Source organism: Camellia sinensis, chromosome 6 (assembly GCF_055761805.1).
Source record: "Camellia sinensis isolate YWXY chromosome 6, ASM5576180v1, whole genome shotgun sequence".
Taxonomy (NCBI): Eukaryota; Viridiplantae; Streptophyta; class Magnoliopsida; order Ericales; family Theaceae; genus Camellia; species Camellia sinensis.
In genome coordinates, this window is record NC_138966.1 from 157404030 (window position 1) to 157410270 (window position 6241).

Here is a 6241-nt window from a genome sequence, read left to right on the forward strand (position 1 = left end):
AAGATTTTGTAATTTTAATTTTTTTTTCTAGTTTGAAGTTTCTGAGAAGTGTGGCTGATCAAATAATGAGACATTGATTTCCAGGAAAGAAGTCTCTCGTCGTGACTCAGGGTCTTTTGGGAGAAAAAAAAAAAAAAAAAAAGTCAGCTTTTACTTTTTGGCAGTGGCTTTGGTCCAGTCCAAGATCGGACTGGACCGTGCTGTTGAGCCCGTGAGAGTCCATCACGGATCCCGTTTTGATAATCCGAACCGTCAATGTGTAGAACTTGTCGAGTATTATATACCTATAAAAAATCACATTGATCGGATATCGATAGTTATGTGATCAAAACAGTTTTTTTTCAACCGTTAATTTTTTCACCGTTCATTTTTTTTATACAAAACTGATTTGATCATATAGCTATTGATATCCGATCGACCTGATTTTTAATGAACCTATAGTATTCAACGAGTTCTACATATTAACGGTTCGAATTATCAAAATAGGCCCAAAAAATGGTCCCCATGGGCCGGACTGAACGGATCCAATCTTGATCTCAACTTGAGACAAGCTGAACCCTAATTTTTTACCCTCACATTACTTTTCATATTTTTTATTTATAAAAAGGCAAAATAAATTAAAAAAATAAAAAATTTAACTTTTTTACTAACTTTTCAAATCAGCTCTCACTCAACATGACTGTAATGCCCAAATATGCAAGCGAATCCAAAAAATAAATTAAAAGTTGATTTTTAATTTTTTTTTTAAAAAAGATGTAAAAATATACAAAAAAAAAAATTAACTCAAAATATTAAAAAATTTGCTTCAGAAATGATACATTTATCTAATTTTAGAAGTCTAATCACTTTGTAATAAAATAAAAAACACAAGATACCATCATCACATTATAGAAAATTATTCACTACTCTCAGATCACCACGCCTCTATACTCCAAGCTAATCACTAATTACTTAATCTCATGTTATTCTCCCATTCTCAACATAAATCGTGAACCCTTACATCTCCCTACCAATCAAAATATTATGAAGCGCCACATATTCATACTTTGAGAGAGTATTGAATAATCACCCTCAAATTATTATGAAATCCGCACCCTATTAGAGCTCCACAATTCAAGCTGTCAATTTTTTACCATTTACTGTAAGGCCCAAATACCTCGGATCGGATCAGTTGGTGAATCCACTCACTTCACTGCGTTTTTTATCCAGCCAGGCCCAGTCCAGCAGTTTGCACGGGATGATGACGCGTGGCAGGAAAGCGATCCGGTGGGCCGCATGACGCCACGTTGCGGAGTGAACAAAGTGGGAGCAAAAATGCCCTAGAAAGCTCTCCCCTCCGATCATCTAAGTATACGAAGAAGAATAGGAGATGCACCGCCACCGTCGCCACTGTGGAAAGAGAACGTTGGGAATTCGTGTTGTGTCCAAGCAATAGGAAGTTGCGTAAGACATATATGAAACTCAAAATAAAAAATTGCGGTGAAATGAGATAATCATTTGATGAATAGAATAAGGTTTCGGATTCCTTTTTATCTAAATTTTAAACTAGAGGGCGTTAGTTAGATTGGTAAAATTTATTACGGTTTCGTTTTAATAATTTAAGTGGTTTGTTTATGTTAGGTATTTTATTTATTTTATTCACATAAAAAATTAAATTAATTTAATAATTATAGTTTATTTAATTTATTATATTTATCAATAAAAATATATATGATTTTTTAAAAAAAATATATAATTATTGTTTATTTTTTAATGATAAATTAAATAAGTTATAATCATTAAATTAATTTAATTTTTTTTAAATAAAATATACAAAGTGACTAATAAAATGAGGATTCAAATCATTAAAACAGAATCAACCTTGCCATTCCAAATAACACCTTCTAATTTAAAATATGGATCGCAAAGGATCCTTCTGAATAATTTCTCGCGAAGGATGGAGTCAATCTGTGTGAGTGAACTGTCATCCCACAACAACGGTCCAAAACGGCGCCGTTCGCCCCATCATTTTTCTCTCCACGATGTGGGGTGATTTAGACCATTGGATGGTCTTCCCGCCACACGTCACCATTCCATGCAAATTGATGGACTAAGCTGAACCAAAAACGCACGACTGGATAGAAGCAGCTTGTGTAGGGATGACAATTTGAACTTGGCCCGACGGGGACCCGATCTCCCGACTCCGAATTGAGTGATTTTTTCCCGAAAAATACCCCTGACGGGCCGGAGATGGTATTTAAAAATAAATCCCCAATGATATTTGGGCCGGGGATGGGGATATATTTTCCAACCCCGGCTCCAGCCCCGACCCCATCCCTTTTAGCCCCCGATCCAATATATATATATATATATGATATATTTGTGCTCTGTGTGTAACAGTGTTTAGTGTTTGGTTGATTAACAACATATGGCCTCCCTCTCTCTCACTCTCTCTCTCTCTCTCTCTCTCTCTCTCTCTCTCTCTCTCTCACTTACACAAACACAACACCCAAGCCCCCTTCTCTCTCTCACACACGATCGTCGACCGTCTCTCTCACCGTCGATTTTCAAAGGATCCTCTCTCTCTCTCTCTCTCCCTCACCAGTTTGGTCAGTGGTGGCTCCTCATCTCTTTTTCACCGGTGTCACTTCTCCCTCATGGCGTCACGGTGGCAACTCCTCCTTCTCTCTTTCACTAGTGGTGGCTTTTCCTCTCCCTCTCACGGTATCTCCTTTTCTATAGTCTCTCTCTCTTCCCCCCCTCTCTCTCTCTCTCTCTCTTTGTTTTTTCTTTTTTTCTTCAGATCTAGAAAATGATGAAGATGAAGATATTGTTGATGAAGATCTGCTGTTGATAAAAATGACGATGTTTTTTGATTTGTTAGATCTGTTAGAGCTCAGAATTTGTTTAATTTGTTAGATGTTTTTTGAGCTCAGATCTATTAGATCTGTTGAAAATGTTGTTGTTGATGATGTTGATGAATTATGTATTTTCTGAAACTTTTTTTTTTTTTTTTGGACAGGGAATTTTCGGGGTCGGGGAAACCCGATCCCCGTTAGGGGGTAGGGGCGAGGGTGGTAATAGGTTCCCCGTCGGGGATCGGTGTAGGAGCTAGGGCCGGGGTCGAGGACGTGGAGTGTGATCCCCTGCCCTGGCCCCGGCCCGACCCGTTGCCATTTCTAAGCTTGTGTCCAGTCCGAGATCGGACTGGACGATGCTGTTAGACTTGTGGGGGTTCACTACAGATCTCGTTTTGATAATTCGAACCGTTCAATGTGTAAAACTCGTCGAGTACTATATGCTTGTAAAAAATCACGTTGATCGGAAATCGATAGCTATGTGATCAAACCCGTTTTTTGTTAACCGTTAATTTGTTCACCATCTATTTTTTTTTATACAAAACTGATTTGATCACATAGCTATCGATATCCGATCAACTTGATTTTTCATAGGCATATAGTAATCGACGAGTTTTACACATTCAAATTATTAAAATGGGACCCGTGGTGAGCCTCCACAGGCCCAACAGCACCGTCTAGTCCGATCTCGGACTGGACACAAGCTGAACCCGAGTGGATCCACCTCAACCTTGTTTGGATTATGGAACTTGCTCTCATTTGATAATATCACTTTTTAATTCAAAAGTCAAGATATTATATTCAAAAAGTCAATAATTTATATAAAAAACATAAAGATTTTTTTTTGGTTCACTTTGTGCATATCTTTTCGTAAAAAATTAAAAAATCATCCTAAATATACTAATTTTTTTACATCATATTTTAGTTAAAAAGTTACTAAAAAATCTGTTCCCGAACGAAGCCTAAACTATTTTCTTTGATTGTATGGAAAAATTACATTTTGCATACTCACTTTGGATCAAACTTTATTTTAGTGTATTTTTATTTTTATTTTATTATTTCCTCCATCTCAAAATATTAGTCCTTTATTTCATATTTTTTATTGTCCCAAAATATTAGTTTCTTTTCAAAAATTAAGAACTAAAATAATATTAATTTTCTATTTTGTCCTTTTTTTAAATTCATTAACAATACAAAAAATATAAGTATGCCAATTGATATTCTCCAAAAAACATACTATCAAAGGGTAATTTTGAAAAATTAATTTTTTTAAAGTGCAATAATTATATTACCAAAAAAAAGTTAAATTTCCTAAAAGAGACTATTATTTTAAGACATAGGAAGTATAACTGTTTTTTTATAATTTTTAAAAATTTTATTTTAGTTTCTACCTATGAAATTATGACTCAATTTCTTACAAATATTTATGTTAAGTCCTGTGGAAAGTTTGTTCCCATAAGTCCTATGGAAAGTTTGGTCATACTAAAAAACTTATGTTTCCATAAGTCTTGTGGAAAGTTTGTTGACACATTTACCCTCAATATTAGTTGTTAGTATCATAATAATGGAAAAACCATATATAAGAAATTAAACGTTACCATAGATCATATCTATATGAATGTGAATTTGAATTTCAAAATACACATTTACCCTCAATATTAGTTGTTAATATCATAAATAATGGCAAAACCATATAGCGGAAATTGAATAGTACCATAGATCATATCTATATGAATGTGAATTTGAATTTCAAAATACACGAACAAGCAACATTTTCACATTCAATTTAAAAAATCAAAAACCTAGTAAGTTTGCGAAATGTAACATGACACGTACATAAACATTGAATACAACAACGTCACAACACAATTTCAAAGAAAAAATACAACCGAACGTAACACACACAAAATATGACAACATTATAGATGTGGGTTAACATTACAATCTAAATGTAACATCATTGGAGGCTAATGAAAGTGTGCCAATACATGAATGTATCATTTTTCATAAACCAGTAACATTTTCACATTGAATTAAAAAAAATTAAAAACCCATTAAGTTTGCGAAATGTAACGTGACACGTGCATAAACACTTAACACAACAACGTCACAACACAAATTCAAAGACAAATACAACCGAACGTAACACACAAAAAACATGATAACATTGCAGATGTGAGTTAACATTACAACCTAAATGTAACGTCATTGGAGACTAATGAAAGTGTGTCAACGTATGGATGTACTATTTTTCATAAACCAGCAACATTTTTACATTTTAATTAAAAAAATTAAAAACCCATTAAGTTTGTGAAACGTAACGTGACACTAACATAAACGTAACGTAACGTGACTATATCAGATGCGACATTCAGATACAATGCAAAAAAACACATTCGCATTATAAAATGGTACATCCATACATTGGCACACTTTCATGAACCTCCAATGACGTTACATTTAGGTTGTAATGTTAACATACATCTGTAATGTTGTCATGCTTTGTGCGTGTTACGTTCGGTTGTATTTTTTCTTTGAATTTGTGTTGTGACGTTGTTGTATTCAGTGTTTATGTATGTGTGACGTTACGTTTTGCAAACTTACTAAGTTTTTGATTTTTTAAATTGAATGTGAAAATGTTGCTTGTTCGTGTATTTTGAAATTCAAATTCACATTCATACAGATATGATCTATGGTAACATTCAATTTCCTATATATGGTTTTGCCATTATAGGGTATAATAATATATTAATACCATTTATTCACAACTCATAGAATCTTGTGGAATACATTCCTATCTAAATAGGACTTGAAACTCTATAAAAAATTACACAGGATTTCACATAGCATAAGCTCTCCTAATAGGACTTATAAATAATTTTCCCTTAATAAAATTCAGTTATGTGACTACAAAAATAACGACAAGAGAAGAAAATTATCTTCGTTTCTAACCAATACATATTTTATCCCCTATGATAACCATGTGAAAGTTATAATATATATATATATATATATATATATATGTTCATTTGTTGAACATAGAGACAAAAATATAATAAAATACAATTTTTAAAATAAAAAATGTAGTAAGGAAATCGAAGAAAAATGAAGGATTAGACAAAAGATTGTGTTATTATGGAAAAATAGAGTTTGACAATTTTAATTTCTGCAAAACTCTAATTCATCTCATTAAAATCATTCAAAATTTGCATTTTGTTATAACCAAATAGAGTCATAATTTGATGTAAATTTTGAGATAAAACATATATAGGCGAAAAATGAGATGATTTCCTCCTTCACCCTTATTTTGTAGTCATGGTGTTTGGTTAGTGTTTTGAGATAAATTTAAAAAATAAAAAATAAAATTGGGAGAGAGTTTAGAAATTTTTGTTTGTTTGTTTGAT